The 23,063-nt window shown below is 46.5% G+C and overlaps 1 long non-coding RNA gene across 5 annotated transcripts; it reads right to left on the bottom strand.

The window, feature by feature from the left end:
- Positions 1 to 4,648: 4,648 nt before the first annotated feature.
- LOC124702224 lies at positions 4,649 to 10,842 on the bottom strand. Of its 5 annotated transcripts, XR_007002392.1 has the most exons (10): positions 10,353 to 10,842; positions 10,108 to 10,274; positions 9,099 to 9,202; positions 8,351 to 8,398; positions 7,857 to 8,033; positions 7,095 to 7,499; positions 5,665 to 5,947; positions 5,453 to 5,560; positions 5,282 to 5,337; positions 4,649 to 4,768 (listed from the first exon to the last, which is right to left on the bottom strand). It is a non-coding gene; the product is annotated as an uncharacterized LOC124702224 (long non-coding RNA). The 5 variants fall into 5 exon arrangements; XR_007002395.1 differs by lacking the exon at positions 7,095 to 7,499 and having other exon boundaries at positions 5,428 to 5,560; XR_007002391.1 differs by lacking the exon at positions 7,095 to 7,499.
- Between the last annotated feature and the right edge of the window lie 12,221 nt (positions 10,843 to 23,063).

The raw sequence follows: 23,063 nt of genomic DNA, 5'->3' as shown, positions 1-23,063 counted from the left end.
CGCGGACGGCACACCGGGCGGCGCAGCGGGGCCAAGATCTCGACGGTCGACGCCGGGGGCGCCCGACCGGCGCGGCGTCCGGCCATCGCCACTCGCGTCGCCTGTCTCTTCGCCCGTATCCATTCAGTCCGTGCCCAACGGCTCACGGCACTTCGGCACTCGTCCGTGCCCGGCCGGCACTTCGGCACTCGTCCGTGCCCAACGGCTCACGGCGGAGAAGAATCTGGAGGGCAAGACCTGCACCGACACCGTCACGAACAAAGGTAATGATTTCGCGATCCTAGACCTGCTCCCTGATGATCATCTTTCCTCGGTCGTGCGAGATAGCTGCTTAGTTTTCTCTCCTACGATGGGCTGCCCGGGGGAGGCCTTGTCCATCATAAGGGCAAAAGAAAAGGTTCAGGCTGCTCTGGCGGAGACCTCTCGCCGTCTTGAGCAGGAGGCTGCTGCTGCTAAGGCGGCGGCAGCAGCCGGCGCTTCGGCTGAAGCTCCTAGGGAGGAGCTTGTCGCTGCTGCTGCTGTTGCTCCTAGGGTGGAGCGTGTTGAGGGCGACGAGCTTCCCAGGGTGGAGCGCGCCGAGGGTGTGGAGCCACCCACGGGTGGGGTCGGACCGCTTGGTGAGCTGGACGGCCCTGGTGCCGGGGCCCAGGCTCCCGTTTCCGTGGATCCCGCGTCTCCTCCACCTCCTCCGCGGAGCCGCCCTAAGCGTTCGTGTGTTAAGGTCCCTGCTCTTGCTGTCTCCAAGAGACAGTACAAGAAACGGGCCGCCAAATGAGAGCCCTCATCTACAACATCCGGGGGTTTGGGGCACAAGGGCGTCGCTCCCAACTCCGCGACTACATGCATCGTGACAACATTGACATTCTAGGCCTCCAAGAGACGGTCCGACAAGATTTTTCGGACTCGGAACTTCGGAGCCTGGAATGCGGTGGTCAATTCTGCTGGAACTGGCTGCCGGCCACAGGGCAATCTGGGGGGATGCTCCTAGGGTTCAGAGATGTCTGCTTCGAGGTAGGGACCTGGAGGAAGGGGAGGTTCTTCATTAGCGCCGACCTCTTCCACCGCAGCCGGAAGGTCAAGTGGACCTTCATCCTGGTGTATGGCCCGGCTGATCACTCCAAAACGAGGGAGTTTTTGGAGGAGCTTTCTTCCGAGGTGGCGAGCTGTAGGCTCCCTCTCGTTATCGGGGGCGATTTCAATCTCATTCGTGGGCCAGGGGACAAGAGTAATGACAATATCAATTGGCCAAGGGTGCGCCAATTTAACAATGTCATTGCTAATCTCTGCCTTAGGGAGCTCCACAGGACTGGGTCCAGGTTCACCTGGACCAACAAGCAGCTCTCGCCCATCCGCTCGGTCCTGGACAGGGTTTTCGTCTCCACCTCTTGGGAGACGCTATTCCCTCTGTGCTCTCTGACGGCGGTCACTCGAGTGGGTTCTGACCATAACCCCCTCCTCCTCGACGACGGCGAAGAAGGGATTCGTCGGCCGACGAGGTTCTTCTTCCAATCTTGGTGGCTGAGGGTAGCCGGCTTCGATCAGATGGTTAAGGATAAGCTAATCCTCTGCATTCAGGAGAGGGGCCCTCATAGATGCAGCATTGACCTCTAGCAGTGTATCGCGAGGTGCCTACGCCAACACCTTCGCGGGTGGGGTGCCAATTTGGGCAAGATGAAGAGGGAGGCAAGGGATAACCTCCTCTCACAGCTCAAGGAGTTGGACGTTCTGGCTGATTCCTCCGGCCTCGACGAGGAAGGCTGGACTCTCCGTTATTTCCTTGAGGATCAGCTTGTCCACCTGGACGGCGTAGAGGAAGAATACTGGAGGCAGCGCAGCAGACTCCAATGGACTCTCAAAGGAGACTCTTGCACGGCCTTCTTCCACGCCTTCGCCAACGGTAGGCGCAGGAAGTGCCTCATTCCTCGCCTGTTGACCGATGACGGGGAGATCTCGGAACAGCCCGAGTTAATGAGGCATGTCTACCAATTCTATCGTGGGCTTATGGGCGCCGCCGGGGAGGAAAGGGCTTTCTCCCTAGCCCGAGACCTCCGGCCTCCCGCCCGCAGGATTTCGAAGAGGAGAACAGGAGTTTGGAACTTACTTTCACTCCGGATGAGCTGGACGAGGTGCTCGCGGGCATGAAGCCGGACTCAGCACCGGGGCCTGATGGGTTGCCGGTCCTCTTCTTCAAGAAATTCCGGGACATACTGAAAGGCCCCATTCTCCAGATTCTTAATGATTTCGCCCTAGGGAGGGTCAACATCGCTCGTCTTAACTTTGGAGTCATCTCTCTTATCCCGAAAGTTCAAGGAGCAGACACCATCAAGCAGTTTAGGCCTATCGCTCTTATCAACGTTATTTTTAAATTTATTGCCAAGGCTTACGCTACCCGACTCGCCCCCCTGGCGCATAGGACCATTGACCGCAGCCAATCGGCCTTCATCAAAGGGAGGTGCCTGCACGAGGGTGTGCTCGCCCTCCACGAAATCGCCCATGAGTTGAGGGTTAAGAAACTCAAGGGCCTTCTTCTCAAGCTTGACTTCGAGAAAGCCTTCGATCGAGTCAGCTGGGATTTCCTTCGTGAAGTTCTGCTGAGAAAGGGCTTCTCCCCCATGATTGTTCATCGGCTTATGCAGCTGGTCTCGGGTGGCCATACTGCGGTCAACGTGAACGGGGTTATTGGGGAGAACTTCCGGAACGCTCGGGGTGTGAGACAAGGGGACCCTCTCTCCCCGATCCTGTTCGACTTCATGGTGGATTCCCTGGCGGCTATCATCGCCAGAGCCACCAGCTCTGGGCATCTCAAGGGTGTGGTGCCCCACCTTATCCCTGGGGGGATAACCCATCTTCAATATGCGGATGACACCCTGATTCTGATCGAACCTTCTGATGCCGGGTTGGCCAATCTTAAGTTCCTGCTTCTCTGCTTTGAGAACATGTCAGGCCTTAAGATCAACTTCGCTAAGAGCGAAGCCGTCGTGACTGGGGTCGACGATCTGGAGCGTCAAAGAGTGGTCGACGCTCTTAACCGCAGGCCGGGGAGCCTGCCGTTGCACTACCTCGGCCTTCTCGTCGCCGACCGCCCCCTCTCGGTGGCTGACCGGAACTTCCTCACCGAGAAGGTCGGCCACGTGGTAGAGCCCCGGCAAGGTCTTTTCCTTGCCGCCGCCGGCGGCCGGAGCTCACCAACTCTTGCCTATCCAGCCTACCGCTCTTTGCTATGGGTCTTTACTTGCCGCATGACACGACCCACGCCGTAATGGACAAACACCGCTCCCGCTTCTTTTGGGAAGGAGCGGGTCCCAAGCGGAAGTACCACATGGTGGACTGGGCCACGGTGTGCAAACCTCGGGCGTTTGGAGGACTGGGAGTCCTCAACACCAAGTTCATGAACATCGCCCTCATGTTGAAATGGATTTGGAAGATCTATCAAAATGAGGAAGGCCTATGGGCAGACCTTCTTCGGGCCAAGTACCTGGGGGACCACGACCTTTTCTCCCCGGCAGTGCCCACCAAAGGATCACAGTTCTGGAACGCCATCCAGAAGATCAAATGGTACTTCAAACTGGGAGCGAAGCACCAGGTTCGCAGTGGGCGGAGGACCTACTTCTGGCTGGATTGGTGGACGGGCACGGGGCCCCTTCGCTTTACCTTCCCTCGTCTTTTCGCATGCTGCGACAACCATTTCGCGACTGTGGAAGGGGTTAGGTCCAATGATGGCTGGACAATTCGCTTCAGGCGCACCTTTGGCCTTGCTGAGAGGGTCGAGTGGGACAACCTCTGTAGGATCTTCGACCTATCGCCTGCCGCCGAGGGCGCGGATGTGGTCAGATGGGCACTGGAGCCTTCCGGCGAGTACTCCACCTCCTCGATGTACTCCAAACTGTCCCGGGGCGGGACAATTACACACTTCAAGGATATTTGGCGTACTAGGGTACCTCCAAAGATCCGAGTCTTCCTCTGGCAACTTGTCCGGGGAAGGCTCCCCTCCGGGGATCAACTTGTCAAACGGCACGGGCCATCGAACGGGCGATGTGCCCTATGTGGTGAATGGGAAACTTGTGACCATATTTTCTTCACTTGCCACATGGCCGTCTTTATGTGGGCAGGAATTAGGGAGCTCCTCTCCTGCTCATGGAACCCAGCAGGGGCTACGGACTTTGTCGCCATTGCCAACGGCCTGTCGGGTAGACTCCGTAGGATAGCTTGGTTTACTTTCGCTGCGCAATGTTGGGCGCTCTGGAACATTCGCAACAAGCTAGCCATCGAGGGCTCTATCATCTCCAGCCCGGCTGACGCCTTCTTCAAAATGTCTATCTACGTGCAGAGCTGGAGGGTACTGGTCAGACGGAGGGACCGACCGCTGTTGGACGCGGCGCTGGACGAGCTTAGGAGGCTACACGCGCGGATTCGGGATGAAGGACGCGGACGCCGCTGACGTCTTCATGCCGCTCTTCGTTCTTTAGTCTCCTTGCATCTTTGTGCTTGTATCTTTGTGCTTGTATTAGGCACCAGACTTGGCGTATTTGTACTATGTTACCAGCACTTTGAGGTACCAGTTTGTGGTGTGAGTTGTATCGCTACTTTGTGGTTGCCGTGATGGCTTTATATATAAAGCCGGGCCTATGGCCTTCCGTTTAAAATGATCTGCGGCTCTGTACTTCTTCAGTGCGTACAACATCTCAAATGTATAGACTGAGCCTTCCTTCAATTGTTCTCTGAATTGAAATATGCGATTGGCTGTTACACAAATTTCCATTGTGTTTCCCTGAAATGGCGGCCAAATTTCTATGTTAGTTGTACATGGAAACCAATTAAATTTGTTACCAAATAATTGCACAGCATGAGAAAATTTCTATGATCTTTAATGATAGAAAATATGTGTGGAACTGTTATAGCAATAATGTGGCATCCTTACTCTGTGTAAGTACTGGGAAGCAGATATCTTTAACGGTGTACTTTGTATATAACTGAAAATTCAGGTGTGCCTATATTTTGTGTCATCTTGCAATTGTTTATGTAGCATACGAAAATGAAGTAAATACATGAAGATTTCATCATAGCTGAATTAGAATTGTGTTAAGTACTTATAGAAGAATTTCATTGAATTATATTGGTAAAAACGGAAGACTCTGTCTATGAAGTTGAATTGCAACAAATAGAGGTATCAATATATTAATATTATTTGGGAAAAAGAAGAGCCACATATGGGTTCCAACAATTCAGGTGGGATATTAAGCTAGAGCGATTAAACAAAGTGTTCCATTTTTCAAGGATATACCTCACGGTCGCTGACAACAAAATCGAGATTCTAGAAGTGCTGCCGTGTCTACTGACCTGTGCATTGTAGATGGAAGTAGAGAATTATAGCTGCATAATACGGTGACCAAAGAGAAAGAAATGAGATATAGAGGAAGAAAAACATACATAAATTAAGCGAGCAAGAATTCACCTAATTGATCCAGTTATTCATGGGACTACCGAAGGGTGTCTTGTTCTGCTTGCCCAGCCAGCCCAGCTCGCCTGCAGCCAGCAGCACAGCGTGCACTCACATGACGGTCTGTATCAAGGAGAAATATCCACTGTAACACCATAACCAAAACCTAGAGCAAGCTGCAGAAATCAAGAAGAAAAGCATATGACCATAGAACTTCCGCCACTGACCACATGCACGGTCCACCTGCCTCCGCCTAGCTATCAACATCATCCTCGTCAGGTACCAGCATAGCGGCTACGTGTTCCCAGATCAGGTTTTAGGCAGCTGCATTGCAGTCCGTGGAGCAGCTGGACAGAAGACCGTCCAAATTCAGAAACACAGATTGCATACTAAGCAACATGCGGATTCATGCCAACCATCTCTGGCACGGTGACGACCTGAATCTCATCAGACTCAAATCGCCGGCCCCTTTCCATAATAAGCTCAACTGGATAAGGAGATCATGCCAGCCTGCATATGACAAACCGATGACAACATATTAATGAGCCAGAAAAATGTAAGACAGTAGAAATTCTTCTAAGCTTGTATTACAACAACACTACTCCATCAGCACAAAATAGTAGCCCTCTCATTCACAATACGCATCTGACCAAATAACGATGCCATTGTCCCTAAAAATACATATTCCTTTCATCATTACGCTTGAAAATACAATTTAGAATCTTCAAAAACTAAAAGGATGACTCAGCGATATTACAAAACAAAGGTAAAACATAACTCCATTGCTTACATTAAAAAAGAATACACACATCTTTCGCAGCAATGAACCCAGTTCTATTTCTGGAAAACACTGTCCAATCAGGTCAGACACTTGTGCCTTTAAAAAAAAGTTACTCCCACAAGAAACACATAACATAAAGCACAAATCTAATAGGATAAAACGTGGTTTCATATAGCAGGCCCGAGCTACTAATAAACATAATCCTTTTCTTTGGCAACAACCACAAACTAACTTAATCACACTCTTCATTTGTTTTTTTACAATAATGCAGCAACCATCCTGCTCTCGCAATAAGCCTTATTAACTGTAGAACATAAAGCTACTGATACGTGAATAAAACAAACAAACTGGTAAAACAAACACCATCATTGAGGTTGTTTGTTTCATTACAACCTCAGCGATTCTGTACCCCTAACCATGAGCCAACTGTACATGAATTTCCTAACTCCTTTCATAAAAAGAAATATAACAATCTAGTAAAAACAAACTACATATGGCACTGTATCCCTAATAAGGAAACACAGCTAGAGCTTCTCCACGGCCTCAAGGATTAGCCAACTGCATATGCACTTGCCAGCCCTCATTACCAATCAAAACATGGTGGTTTACTTCTACAGAACCCCACATCATCCTCCACAAGAACCCAACCAACAATACAGCTGGAAAAAAGCAAAGATAAGGCAACGGACAGACACACCAACCTACCCCCTACAACACGAAGCAAGAAACAGGTAGATCCAACATCGAAAAGCAATAGAAACCACAACATCTGAAGGAAGCAGCGATTCAATACCTACCACGCAAGGCGACAATATCCTGGATATCCATATTGATGCAAACCTGAAGAAGAGGAAGAATGGAACAGCAAGGAAATACCTCAAGCAGCCCAGCCGGCCGGGCGACCGCACGAAGAGGGGCGACACCCACCAGCGAGGCGCCTCGTCCAGACGGGATCCACGACAGGAAAAACCATCACACGGCACAACCAGGGAAGATCCGCCAAGAAAGAGAAGAACCGCCGCCAAGCAACTCCAAGATTGCCGAACAGAGCGAAGAAGATCACCACCAGGAAAGATCTGCCGAGAAAGAGAAGAACCAACGACAACCTCCAAGATCGCAGAACAGAGCGAAGAAGATCTAATCCTTCTCGGTCAAACCTCCAGGGGAACAACGCTGCGCTCGTGGGAAAAGAAAACGCCACCCGAAAGGGGCCCAAATCTGGCCTGCCAAGCGCCGACCATGCGGAACCGGCCAAGTGCGGAACAGCCGCCACCTACGCAGCTACACAGGCCCACACGCATCCACCGTCAGAACGCTGAGGAGCCAGCGATTGTAACAGCTTTAAGTTGTTTAGAGAATGAGAGACCAATCAACTTTGAATAACGAATCATGGATTTATGATCCTAAATTCAAGGACCAGCACACTTCGCGTTGAGCTAAATCTGATAATTTCATGTGAGTAAATAGTAAAAAATAGCTTCCCCTTCATCATGGAAATGAAAGAGAAAATGAGTAAAAGGGAACCCACTGCAGGTACGTAGTGTAAGGACCTACTGGACTTAACTGTCATCACTGGCTCATTAATAGGTCAATCAGATATTCCACCACAAATATACAAGGGGCTATTATTAATGGTACCTGACATATTGACATAAGATCAAATGGCTAGCTTTCACCCCAGTTCACATATGCTTTTAACTGTATGGCAACGAATACTGTTCTTCGGATTTTCTACTTCTCAATGGTTTACAGGGGCATATGGCCCTCTGGTATCTCTGCTGCGAATTCTTGGATTGCTTGTTGAAGGAACACACTCTGGACAGATAAGAAGCCACAAGGTCAGATTTCTTGACTGTCAAATGTCCTATCATAGTAAATTAACTCTGAAGTTTTATAATGGGTGCACTATGTAAACCACAAAATCACCAATGGAACTTGTTTTAATGCATACGTAATTGCACAACAGACTCATCTTGAAAGAGTCTTAGCAATGTATCATTAATTCTGGTTGTACTGGGGATTAAAATAAGTACAGAATAAAATACCAGGTAAATTAGAGAAAAAGAACCAATCGGGAATCAATCGTACACAGACGCATGTTCTATTTAGAATAGACAATTTTTAAAAATTACCTTAACTTTTTGTGGCAGACTGATCCAAAATTCCAGGTTCGGGATGGCCTAGAGTATATGAAGAAAGAAAGATAAGAATGTGGTTTGAAAGCATTGAAATGGTCGACAAATTGCAATGCACGATGAAAGCATTAAACTGGTTGACAAATTGAATGCTCGACACTAATCTGTATATTATTGTTTACATGGAGAAACAGTTCACATATCATATCAAGTGATGATTGATTCATGGTGCAATTTCAAGACAGACTACGAGTTAGTTATCTTCTCATTTTGCTAGTTTTCTTTTATTGTAATCAACTATCTTTTAACTGATTCTTCAGAGATACATGAAAAAGGACGGAAATTCACAAAATATTAACAACAGAACAAAATTTCATTTTCCTGGACAAAACATAAAAAAATTTAAATATAAAAAAGCAGTAGAAGGCTACTGTAGTTTGTCAACAAAAGAACTCTACTGTTGATACGGCAAATGAAGTTCTTACTGAAACAGAGTTCATTCAAAAATTAATATATATCCATGCCCCAATCCTGACTGAAAAGTAACATTCATATCATTTATCTATGTCAAAATATTTTGCTTGGGTTCGCAAATGTTTTGTGGCACAACTGCACTGCATTGGGTGCCACACCTCAATGGACCACCACAGCGCACACGCTACTTCTTAATGCTAACGGGGTAACCAATCCTTCTATGAGACAATCATTGACTCTATATCTAGGATGAAGCAAAGGTTACACCAACCTTTCTATATAGAGATTATGCTCTTACGTGCCTATGCAATCTGGAAAACTAGGTGCTTTCATCTTCAACAGCCAGTCTCCAAGTCTTTATCCAGCCAAGGCAGTCTTCAAAGAGGAATCGAGATGGATCAAATACAGAGCTACCCACAAATCATACGAACTCTTTCAGAATGGATTGATAGATTCATTTAGATAGACTGTTATATTTTTATAGTTAGCCCTTTTCTGTACAGCCCTCTTGCACATTTGTACCATTAAGCCCAAAAATATATAAAAAAATGCAGTAGCAAGGCTACTGTAGTTTGTCAAAAAAAAACTCTACTGTTGATATGGCGAATGAAGTTCTTACTGAAACAGAGTTCATTCAAAAATTAATATATATCCATGCCCCAATCCTGACTGAAAAGTAAAATTCATATCATTTATCTATGTCAAAATATTTTGCTTGGGTTCGCCCCTTTATGCCTTGAAGTTTGGAGAGCAATTTTACGTGGTACGTCTGGGCTGCAATTTGCTGGGTCATTTGGAATGTTGAAACAGAGCATGTATTGATAATAATGTCATTTTTTCGCGTACAAAAGTTGTATTACTACACTCTGCTCCTTTCTTTAATAAGAGGCAGGACTCCAGTATATATATGTTTCTTTCAGAGAAAACAGCCTGTCCATATAAGCAGAAAATACACTGGGTAATTCTGCCTCATGGTGAAAATTCTTATAATAGTGAACACAGCCTTAGGTTGGTCTGGGCCACCTCCCCATACATCACTAGAGGGGATGCTGGCAAAGTTAGCCCTACTGTTAAATCTCTTCCTCAAAACCAAGGTGCTCCCCCTCTCCTTACAAGCACCAGCGGAATGGAGTTTGCTTGACTTAAGCATGAGATGATTCAGGCTGAGCCACTGAGGTATACTAAACATAGAACCAGAAACACAAGATGCCCGTTGTTTATGGGATAGAGTGAAACACATGATAAGAGCAATGTTTGTGTCGTTGAGGCGAGGAGGATACCTGTGATGTAGAAGTTTCTTACCACGTTGGTCACGTCATCTCCAATCCAGCTCCAAGCTGAGGTGTAGAAAACAATCAGGGCCAGGAGATGCAAGTCTCCTCATTGGTTTGAGGATCTCCCAAACCTCCTACTTGCCTGTAATAGAATTGGTGAACTCATCTGCATCCTGTGGACAAAAAGTGCTAAAAAATGAGCTGTCATTGTTAGGACATGACGAGTGAAAGATTGCTATAAAGTAACGAACAAATGCGGTTTCTGCGCGGACGAATTTCATAGCAGCGGTGCTGCCCTCTCGGCTGGCGTCGCAGCCTGTATCTTGGAGAGGGATGAGGATGCCTTTCACCAATGCATCAGCCGGGGCGGCACCAGCACGAGCGTGAGGAAAGAGCAACAACCGCACCCGCACGACTGTCGGTCACTTGGAGAGGGATGCAATCGCTTGATAGACTTGAACAGGAGCAGATCCGGCGGATTAGGGAATGGAGGAGCTGGTGGCGGCCTGAATCAGAGGATGGAATCGAACAGAAGGGGATAACTGATTGGGAGAAAAGAAAGAGGAGGGGCCGCGGGTGGGTTGAATTTGATTCGGAGAACAAAAGCTGGCTAAATTGAGAGGAACAGCAGAGGATCGACCAGCGGAATAAGGATCGAGGGGGAGAGAAGGAGGATGGAAGAGGAATCAGAACGTCACGGCACGGCATATTGGACGGCACCATAAATGTTCGGCACTGGTAGTTTAGTCCCACCTCGAAACATTAGGAGCATTACGACCGGTTTATATAGCGAAGTTTGGCACCGGTACTCGCTGAGTTCGGTGGCGCGAACTTGTAACCCAGATGTTGAGGGGGCATTCCTGCTGGGCCTGGTCGTGTGGGCCCGTACCCAATGACAAGTGGGGAGCAGGAATTAACAGCTGCCTTCTGGCGCCTGGTCGTGTGGGCCTTACCACGATGACAGCTGGGGAGAATCCAGCTGTTGTTCTTTTTTTTTTTATTCTTCAAACACTTGGGCTTCCTGCTTTATCTGACTCAGCGCTCGCTCGCTCATCTCTAGGAATTCGATAAAAAAACCTTTCGCCGAAGAAATTCGAGAAATGAACCTTCGGCGACAGTATTCCTTTCGCCGAAGAAATTCGAGACATGAACCTTCGGCGACAGTATTTCACGAAATAACCCTTTTCTGCGGCGCCTGTAACCGGGGCGCTGCAAACAACTGTGGGACGCCGTTGCGGGCCGCTAGCCTAGCGGGACCCACCGATCGTTAGTGCGGGGCCCCGAGAAGGGCGTTGCATTGCTCTCCAGTAGCGCGGAGCATGGGGCGCGACACTTTGAAGCATCCTCTCGGCCCAACCCGGGCCATTTCTCTTCTTCCCTCACGCGTGGCAACGGCTTCGTGTCGAAAGATGTGAAGGTCGCCACCGCGATCTTGCCCGGCACCTTCGTATACTCCGCCACATCCCGGCCGACGGTAGTCGAGCGAGTGGGGTCATTTTGCGATGATCTTCCATTCTTGATCCGGGCACGCATCGCCTTCACGATTGAGGCCTTCTTCGGGGGCAGTGACCTAATGGAGAGACGCCTAGGCGTACTCGGCTCCGGCGAGTACTGCGGAATCGCCAGCTCGACTTCGGACGTCGTCTCCAACGCGTAGAACCAATACTTCTTCCATTCGTTTTGGCCTTCTTGGGAAGCTCCCTGTCGATGAAGTCCTCCCTAGGCCTAACTTGGAAGGTAATCCTGTCGGCGGCAGTCATCGACCGCTCGCTCTTGCTCACGCAGGTCGCGCGACCGTGGAAGATGGCGAGCCAAGGAGGGTAATAAGGTGGGAAACATAGATAGCACTCACAAAGCGCTACAAAGAGGGCAATCTGCTGACTGCTTTTATGCCAGCCTGGCATGGCGGGACTCACCGACCGTTAGTGTGGCGCCCCGCAAAGGGGTGTCCCATTGCTCCCTGCGGCAGACCGGAGCATGGGGCGCGGCACTTCAAAGCATCTTAGCGGCCCGAGCAGGCCCAGCGCAGGCCATTTATCTTCTTCCCTCACGCGTGGCTAGGGCTCCGTGTCGAAAGATGTGAAGGTCGCCGCGGCAATCTTGCCCGGCACCATCGTATACTCCGCCACATCCCAGACGACGGTAGTCGAGCGAGTGGGGTCGTTTTGCGACGATCTTCCATTCTTGATCCGGGCACGCATCGCCTTCACGATTGAGGTCTTCTTCGGGGGCAGTGACCTAATGGAGAGACGCCTAGGCGTACTCGGCTCCCGGCGAGTACTTGCGGAATCGCCAGCTCGCCTTCGGACGTCATCTCCAACGCGTAGAACCAATACTTCTTCCATTCGTTTTGGCCTTCTTGGGAAGCTCCATGTCGATGAAGTCCTCCCTAGGCCTAACTTGGAAGGTAATCCTGTCGGCGGACGTCATCGACCGCTCGCTCTTGCTCACGCAGGTCGCGCGACCGTGGAAGATGGCGAGCCAGGGAGGGTAATAAGGTGGGAAACATAGATAGCACCCGCAAAGCGCTACAAAGAGGGCAATCTGTTGACTGCTTTTATGCCAGCCTGGCATGGCGGGACTCACCGATCGTTTGTGTGGCACCCTAGAAAGGGGCGTCGCATTGCTCCCTGCAGCACCAGAGCATGGGGCGCGGCAATTCAAAGCATCTTCGCGGCCCGAGCAGGCCCATCGCAGGCCATTTATCTTCTTCCCTCACGCGTGGCAAGGGCTCCGTGTCGAAAGATGTGAAGGTCGCCACTGCGATCTTGCCCGGCACCTTCGTATACTCCGCCACATCCCAGTCGAGCGAGTGAGGTCGTTTTGCGACGATCTTCCATTCTTGATCCGGGCATGCATCGCCTTCACGATTGAGGCCTTCTTCGGGGGCAGTGACCTAATGGAGAGACGCCTAGGCGTACTCGGCTCCGGCGAGTATCGCGGAATCGCCAGCTCGCCTTCGGACGTCATCTCCAACGCGTAGAACCAATACTTCTTCCATTCGTTTTGGCCTTCTTGGGAAGCTCCATGTCGATGAAGTCCTCCCCAGGCCTAACTTGGAAGGTAATCCTGTCGGCGGTAGTCATCGACCGCTCTCTCTTTCTCACGCAGGTCACGCGAACGTGGAAGATGGCAAGCCAGGGAGGGTAACAAGGTGGGCAACATAGATAGCACTCGCAAAGCGCTACAAAAAGGGCAATCTGCTGACTGCTTTATGCCAGTCTGGCATGGCGGGACTCACCGATCGTTAGTGTGTCGCCCCAGAAAGGGGTGTCGCATTGCTCCCTGCAACGCCGGAGCATGGGGTGCGACACTTCAAGGAATCTTCGCGGACCGAGCAAGCCCAACCCAGGCCATTTCTCTTCTTCCCTCACGCGTGGCTAGGGCTCCGTGCCGGAAGATGTGAAGGTCGCCGCGACGATCTTGCCCGGCGCCTTCGTATACTCTGCCACGTCCCAGTCGACTGCAGTCGAGCGAGTGGGGTCGTTTTGCTCCTTATAGTCCCACATGTAGTGGGGGTGACTGCGGAGCAGCGCCAATCACCGGGCGAGCCAACTGTTGTACATGTTAATCACCGTCAGACCAACGATCTTCCAATTCTTGATCCGGACACGCATCGCCTTCACGATTGAGGCCTCCTCCCGGGGTAGTGACTGATACGTCTCCGACGTATCGATAATTTCTTATGTTCCATGCCACATTATTGATGATATCTACATATTTTATGCACACTTTATGTCATATTCGTGCATTTTCTGGAACTAACCTATTAACAAGATGCCGAAGTGCCAGTTGCTCGTTTTCTACTTGTTTTTGGTTTCGTAAATCCTAGTAAAGAAATATTCTTGGAATTGGACGAAATCAACGCCCGGGGTCCTATTTTGCCACGAAGCTTCCGGAAGACCAAAGAGGAGACGAAGTGGGGCCACGAGGTGGCCGGACTAAGGGCGGCGCGGCCCAAGCCCTGGCCGCGCCGACCTATAGTGTGGGCCCCTCGTGCCGCCTCTTGACCTGCCCTTCCGCCTACTTAAAGCCTCCGTCGCGAAACCCCCAGTACCGAGAGCCACGATACGGAAAACCTTACTGAGACGCCGCCGCCGCCAATCCCATCTCGGGGCATTCTGGAGATCTCCTCCGGCACCCTGTCGGAGAGGGGAATCATCTCCCGGAGGACTCTACGCCGCCATGGTCGCCTCCGGAGTGATGAGTGAGTAGTTCACCCCTGGACTATGGGTCCATAGCAGTAGCTAGATGGTTGTCTTCTCCTCATTGTGCTTAATTGTCGGATCTTGTGAGCTGCCGAACATGATCAAGATCATCTATCTGTAATTCTATATGTTGCGTTTGTTGGGATCCGATGAATAGAGAATACTTGTTATGTTGATTATCAATTTATATCTATGTGTTGTTTATGATCTTGCATGCTCTCCGTTACTAGTAGATGCTCGGCCAAGTAGATGCTTGTAACTACAAGAGGGAGTATTTATGCTCGATAGTGGGTTCATGTCTCCGTGAATGCGGGAAGTGACAGAAATCTCTAAGATCATGGATGTCTTGTTGCCACTAGGGATAAAACATTGGTGCTATGTTCAAGGATGTAGTCACCGATTACATTACGCGCAATACTTAATGCAATTGTCTCGTTGTTAGCAACTTAATACCGGAGGGGTTCGGATGATAACTCTGAAGGTGGACTTTTTAGGCATAGATGCATGTCTGGATAGCGGTCTATGTACTTTGTCGTAATGCCCAATTAAATCTCACAATACTCATCATAATATGTATGTGCATGGTCATGCCCTCTCTATTTGTCAATTGCCCAACTGTAATTTGTTCACCCAACATGTTGTTTATCTTATGAGAGAGACACCTCTAGTGAACTGTGGACCCCGGTCCTATTCTTTACATCGCAAACAATCTACTGCAATACTTGTTTTACTGTTTTCTGCAAACAATCATCTTCCACACAATACGGTTAATCCTTTGTTACAGCAAGCCGGTGAGATTGACAACCTCACTGTTACGTTGGGGCAAAGTACTTTGGTTATGTTGTGCAGGTTCCACGTTGGCGCCGGAATCCCTGGTGTTGCGCCGCACTACATCCCGCCGCCATCAACCTTCAACGTGCTTCTTGGCTCCTCCTGGTTCGATAAACCTTGGTTTCTTTCTGAGGGAAAACTTGCTGCTGTGCGCATCATACCTTCCTCTTGGGGTTCCCAACGAACGTGTGAGTTACACGCCATCAAGCTCTTTTTCACGGCGCCGTTGCGGGGAGATCAAGACACGCTCGCAAGGGGAGTCTCCACTTCCCAATCTCTTTACTTTGTTTTTGTCTTGCTTAGTTTTATTTACTACTTTGTTTGCTGCATTAAATCAAAATACAAAAAAATTAGTTGCTAGTTTTACTTTATTTGCTATCTTGTTTGCTATATCAAAAACCCAAAAAAAAATTAGTTATTTGCATTTACTTTATCTAGCTTTACTTTATTTACTGTCTTGCATGCTATATCAAAAACACAAAAAAATTAGTTACTTGCATTTACTTTACTTGATTCATCATGTTTCCTTTTAATTTTACCACGAAAGACATACTGGTAGGACGTGGGTCTATAGTTGGGAGAAATAATATAGAGGAATTTTTCAACCATGTTAGTACCATTGACGATTTTGAGGATAGACACTTGGTAGACCTTGCTCCCACTTATGAAATTGCTGCTGCTGCTTTAGTTTGCATTTCGGAAACTAAATTTGTTAATCTCAATCCTATAATCCAACACATGTTTCTCACACTTGGTGATATGGAAGAAGGGGAAAAGAAAGATTTTGTTTTAGAAACCCTTCTTAGAGAATTTGTGGTATAGCAAGAGAGGCTAGAAAGGTCTTTGCTAAATATGATATGCTTGGTTCTTATACCAATTTTGTTAGTCTCCTTGAAAAGATGGATATGGATAGAATAAAGTACACTAATAATATTAATGATGGTGGGGAGATCAAAGCGCCGATACCATGTAAGCTCCTAGCGATAAATGAAGCGCTAGAAAATAACTATGCTTGGCTTGTTCCTGAAAATTTGTTTGATGAGAGTAGCAAGCCCAAGACTAATGAAAAGGGAGCCGCTGAAACTTATGTATCCAATATACTATGCATGGTTGAGAAAACTCCAAACCCCGCTGAAGATTCACCATCTCTTGATAATACTTGATTTACACTTTCTGCGCCTAGCTGAAAGGCGTTAAAGAAAAGCGCTTATGGGAGACAACCCATGTTTTTACTACAGTACTTTGTTTTTATTTTGTGTCTTGGAAGTTGTTTACTACTGTAGCAACCTCTCCTTATCTTAGTTTTGTATTTTGTTGTGCCAAGTAAAGTCTTTGATAGTAAAGTTCATACTAGACTTGGATTACTGCGCAGTTTCAGATTTCTTTGCTGTCACGAATTCCGACCTTCCTCTCTGTAGGTAGCTCAGAAAAATATGCCAATTTACGTGCATGATCCTCAGATATGTACGCAACTTTCATTCAATTTGGGCATTTTCATTTGAGCAAGTCTGGTGCCATTTTAAAATTCGTATTTACGAACTGTTCTGTTTTGACAGATTCTGCCTTTTATTTCGCATTGCCTCTTTTGCTATGTTGGATGAATTTCTTTGATCCATTAATGTCCAGTAGCTTTATGCAATGTCCAGAAGTGTTAAGAATGATTGTGTCACCTCTGAACATGTTAATTTTTATTGTGCACTAACCCTCTAATGAGTTGTTTCGAGTTTGGTGTGGAGGGAAGTTTTCAAGGATCAAGAGAGGAGTATGATGCAATATGATCAAGGAGAGTGAAAGCTCTAAGCTTGGGGATGCCCCGGTGGTTCACCCTGCATATTCTAAGAAGACTCAAGCGTCTAAGCTTGGGGATGCCCAAGGCATCCCCTTCTTCATCGACAACATTATCAGGTTCCTCCCCTGAAACTATATTTTTATTCCATCACATCTTATGTGCTTTGCTTGGAGCGTCGGTTTGTTTTTGTTTTTGTTTTGTTTGAATAAAATGGATCCTAGCATTCGCTGTATGGGAGAGAGACACGCTCCGCTGTAGCATATGGACAAGTATGTCCTTAGGCTTTACTCATAGTATTCATGGCGAAGTTTCTTCTTCGTTAAATTGTTATATGGTTGGAATTGGAAAATGATACATGTAGTAATTGCTATAATGTCTTGGATAATGTGATACTTGGCAATTGTTGTGCTCATGTTTAAGCTCTTGCATCATATACTTTGTACCCATTAATGAAGAAATACATAGAGCATGCTAAAATTTGGTTTGCATATTTGGTCTCTCTAAAGTCTAGATAATTTCTAGTATTGAGTTTTGAACAACAAGGAAGACGGTGTAGATTCTTATAATGTTTACAATATGTCTTTTATGTGAGTTTTGCTGCACCGCTTCATCCTTGTGTTTGTTTCAAATAACCTTGCTAGCCTAAACCTTGTATCGAGAGGGAATACTTCTCATGCATCCAAAATCCTTGAGCCAACCACTATGCCATTTGTGTCCACCATACCTACCTACTACATGGTATTTCTCCGCCATTCCAAAGTAAATTGCTTGAGTGCTACCTTTAAAATTCCATCATTCGCCTTTGCAATATATAGCTCATGGGACAAATAGCTTAAAAACTATTGTGGTATTGAATATGTACTTATGCACTTTATCTCTTATTAAGTTGCTTGTTGTGCGATAACCATGTTTACGGGGACGCCATCAACTATTCTTTGTTGAATATCATGTGAGTTGCTATGCATGTTCGTCTTGTCCGAAGTAAGAGAGATCTACCACCTTATGGTTAAGCATGCATATTGTTAGAGAAGAACATTGGGCCGCTAACTAAAGCCATGATTCATGGTGGAAGTTTCAGTTTTGGACATATATCCTCAATCTCATATGAGAATAATAATTGTTGCCACATGCTTATGAATTAAAGAGGAGTCCATTATCTGTTGTCCATGTTGTCCCGGTATGGATGTCTAAGTTGAGAATAATCAAAAGCGAGAAATCCAAAATGCGAGCTTTCTCCTTAGACCTTTGTACAGGCGGCATGGAGGTACCCCATTGTGACACTTGGTTAAAACATGTGTATTGCGATGATCCGGTAGTCCAAGCTAATTAGGACAAGGTGCGGGCACTATTAGTATACTATGCATGAGGCTTGCAACTTGTAAGATATAATTTACATAACTCATATGCTTTATTACTACCGTTGACAAAATTGTTTCATGTTTTCCAAATCAAAGCTCTAGAACAAATATAGCAATCGATGCTTTCCTCTTTGAAGGACCTTTCTTTTACTTTTAATGTTGAGTCAGTTCACCTATTTCTCTCCACCTCAAGAAGCAAACACTTGTGTGAACTGTGCATTGATTCCTACATACTTGCATATTGCACTTATTATATTACTCTATGTTGACAATTATCCATGAGATATACATGTTATAAGTTGAAAGCAACCGCTGAAACTTAATCTTCCTTTGTGTTGCTTCAATACCTTTACTTTGATTTATTGCTTTATGAGTTAACTCTTATGCAAGACTTATTGATGCTTGTCTTGAAGTGCTATTCATGAAAAGTCTTTGCTTTATGATTCACTTGTTTACTCATGTCATATACATTGTTTTGATCGTCTGCATTCACTACATATGCTTTACAAATAGTATGATCAAGGTTATGATGGCATGTCACTCCGGAAATTATCTTTGTTATCGTTTTACCTGCTCGGGACGAGCAGAACTAAGCTTGGGGATGCTGATACGTCTCCGACGTATCGATAATTTCTTATGTTCCATGCCACATTATTGATGATATCTACATGTTTTATGCACACTTTATGTCATATTCGTGCATTTTCTGGAACTAACCTATTAACAAGATGCCGAAGTGCCAGTTGCTGTTTTCTGCTGTTTTTGGTTTCAAAAAACCTAGTAAAGAAATATTCTCGGAATTGGACGAAATCAACGCCCAGGGTTCTATTTTGCCACGAAGCTTCCAGAAGACCGAAGAGGAGACGAAGTGGGGCCACGAGGTGGCCAGACTACAGGGCGGCGCGGCCCAAGCCCTGGCCACGCCGACCTATAGTGTGGGCCCCTCGTGGCGCCTCTTGACCTGCCCTTCCGCCTATTTAAAGCCTCCATCGCGAAACCCCCAGTACCGAGAGCCATGATGTCTACGGGAGCTTCTATTCTTGTAGACAGTGTTGGGCCTCCAAGAGCAGAGGTTTGTAGAACAGCAGCAAGTTTCCCTTAAGTGGATCACCCAAGGTTTATCGAACTCGTGGAGGAAGAGGTCAAAGATATCCCTCTCATGCAACCCTGCAACCACAAAGCAAGAAGTCTCTTGTGTCCCCAACACACCTAATAGGTGCACTAGTTCGGCGAAGAGATAGTGAAATACAGTGTGGTATGAATGAATATGAGCAGTAGTAACGGCACCAGAAAATAGCTTGTCGGCGTGTAGTTGATGGTGGTAATATGGTAGCAGTAGTAACTGCAGGAAAACGATAAACAAGCAGCGATAGCGATATTTAGGAACAAGGCCTAGAGATTAGACTTTCACTAGTGGACACTCTCAACTTTGATCACATAACAGAATAGATAGATGCATACTCTACACTCTCTTGTTGGATGATGAACACATTGCGTAGGATTACACGAACCCTCAATGCCGGAGTTAACAAGCTCCACAATTCAATGTTCATATTTAAATAACCTTAGAGTGCATGAAAGATCAACACGACTAAACCAAGTACTAACACAAGCATGCACACTCGTCACCTTCACACTATGTAGGAGGAATAGATCACATCAATACTATCATAGCAATAGTTAACTTCACAATCTACAAGAGATCATGATCATAGCATACGCCAAGTACTAACACGGATGCACACACTGTCACCATTACACCGTGCAGGAGGAATAAACTACTTTAATAACATCACTAGAGTAGCACATAGATAAATTGTGATACAAAACACATTGCAATCTTAAATAGATATAAATAAGCACTTCACTACGCCATTCATAACAAGTGAATAAGTATTCCGTGAAATATAGCCTAAGAGACCCACACGGTGCACACACTCGTCACCTTTACACACGTGGGACAAGGAGTCTCCGGAGATCACATAAGTAAAATTCACTTGACTAGCACAATGACATCTAGATTACAAGCATCATCATATGAATCTCAATCATGTAAGGCAGCTCATGAGATTATTGTATTGAAGCACATAGGAGAGAGATTAACCACATAGCTACCGGTACAGCCCCGAGCCTCGATGGAGAACTACTCCCTCCTCATGGGAGACAACAGCGTTGATGAAGATGGCGGTGGTGTCGATGGAGGAGCCTTCCGGGGGCACTTCCCCGTCCCGGCGGCGTGCCGGAACGAGACTCCGTCCCCCGCATCTTGGCTTCGCGATGGCGGCGGCTCTGGAAGGTTTCTCGTACCGTGGCTTTTCCGTCTCGAGGTTTTAGGTCCAGGGGCTTCTTATAGGCGAAGAGGCGGCGTCGGAGGGTCAACGAGGCGGCGACACCATAGGGGGGCGCGGCCCAGGCCCTGGCCGCGCCACCCTGTCGTCTGGGGCCCACGGGCCCTCCTCCGGCGGCTCTCGTGTGTTCCGGATGCTTCCGGGCAAAATAGGAACTTGGGCGTTGATTTCGTCCAATTCCGAGAATATTTCGTTACTAGGATTTCGAAACCAAAAACAGCAGTAAAACGGAACCGGCACTTCGGCATCTTGTTAATAGGTTAGTTCCGTAAAATGCACGAATATGACATAAAGTGTGCATAAAACATGTAGATATCATCAATAATGTGGCATGGAACATAAGAAATTATCGATACGTCGGAGACGTATCAGCATCCCCAAGCTTAGTTCCTGTTCGTCCCGAGCAGGTAAACGATAACACAGATAATTTCTCGAGTGACATGCCATCATAACCTTGATCATACTATTGTAAACATATGTAATGAATGCAGCGACAAAACAATGGTAATGACATGAGTAAACAAATGAATCATATAGCAAAGACTTTTCATGAATAGTAAGACAAGCATCAATAAGTCTTGCATAAGAGTTACTCATAAAGCAATAAATTCTTAGTAAAGGTATTGAAGCAACACAATGGAAGATTAAGTTTCAGCGGTTGCTTTCAACTTGTAACATGTATATCTCATGGATAGTTGTCAATGCAAAGCAATATAACAAATGCAATATGCAAATATGTAGGAATCAATGCACAGTTCACACAAGTGTTTGCTTCTTGAGATGGAGAGAAATAGGTGAACTGACTCAACAATAAAAGTAAAAGAATGGTCCTTCAAAGAGGAAAGCATCGATTGCTATATTTGTGCTAGAGCTTCTATTTTGAAAACATAAAGAGAGCATAAAAATAAAGTTTTGAGAGGTGTATGTTGTTGTCAACGAATGGTAGCGGGTACTCTAACCCCCTTGCCAGGCAAACCTTCAAAGAGCGGCTCCCATGAAGGACGTTATCTCTACCAGCAAGGTAGATCATCCCTCTTCTCTTTTGTTTACACATGTATTTTAATTTTATTTATGGATGACACTCCTCCCAACCTTTTGCTTACACAAGCCATGGCTAACCGAATCCTCGGGTGCCTTCCAACATTCACATACCATGAAGGAGTGTCTATTTGCAAAATTAAGTTGCTTACCGATGAATCGAGCAAAACATGTGAAGAGAATTATTAATGAAGGTTGATTAATTGGGGTCTGGGAACCCCGCGCTGACTCTTTTTGCAAAATTATTGGATAAGCGGATGAAGCCACTAGTCCATTGGTGAAAGTTGCCCAACAAGATTGAAAGATAAACACCACATACTTCCTCATGAGCTATAAAACATTGACACAAATCAGAGGTGATAAATTTTGAATTATTTAAAGGTAGCACTCAAGCAATTTACTTTGGAATGGCGGAGAAATACCATGTAGTAGGTAGGTATGGTGGACACAAATGGCATAGTGGTTGGCTCAAGGATTTTGGATGCATGAGAAGTATTCCCTCTCGATACAAGGTTTAGGCTAGCAAGGTTTATTTGAAACAAACACAAGGATGAACCGGTGCAGCAAAACTCACATAAAATACATATTGTAAACATTATAAGACTCTACACCGTCTTCCTTGTTGTTCAAAACTCAATACTAGAAATTATCTAGACCTTAGAGAGACCAATTATGCAAACCAAATTTTAGCAAGCTCTATGTATTTCTTCATTAATGGGTGCAAAGTATATGATGCAAGAGCTTAAACATGAGCACAACAATTGCCAAGTGTCAAATTATTCAAGACATTCTACCAATTACTACATGTAGCATTTTCCGTTTCCAACCATATAACAATTAACGAAGCAGTTTCAACCTTCGCCATGAAAAATAAAAGCTAAGAACACATGTGTTCATACGAACCAGCAGAGCGTGTCTCTCTCCCACACAAGCATTTATTCAAACAAAAGCAAAAACAAAATCACACAGACGCTCCAAGTAAAGTACATAAGATGTGGCCGAATAAAAATATAGTTTCAAGAGAAGGAACCTGATAAGTTGTCGATGAAGAAGGGGATGCCTTGGGCATCCCCAAGCTTAGATGCTTGAGTCTTCTTGAAATATGCAGGGTGAACCACCGGGGCATCCCCAAGCTTAGACTTTTCACTCTTCTTGATCATAGTATATCATCCTCCTCTCTTGACCCTTGAAAACTTCCTCCACACCAAACTCGAAACAAACTCATTAGAGGGTTAGTGCACAATAAAAATTAACATGTTCAGAGGTGACACAATCATTCTTAACACTTCTGGACATTGCATAAAGCTACTGGACATTAATGGAACAAAGAAATTCATCCAACATAGCAAAAGAGGCAATGCGAAATAAAAGGCAGAATCTGTCAAAACAG

Source organism: Lolium rigidum, chromosome 3 (genome assembly GCF_022539505.1).
Source record: "Lolium rigidum isolate FL_2022 chromosome 3, APGP_CSIRO_Lrig_0.1, whole genome shotgun sequence".
Lineage (NCBI taxonomy): Eukaryota > Viridiplantae > Streptophyta > Magnoliopsida > Poales > Poaceae > Lolium > Lolium rigidum.
This window is presented reverse-complemented; position numbering and strand designations above follow the sequence as displayed.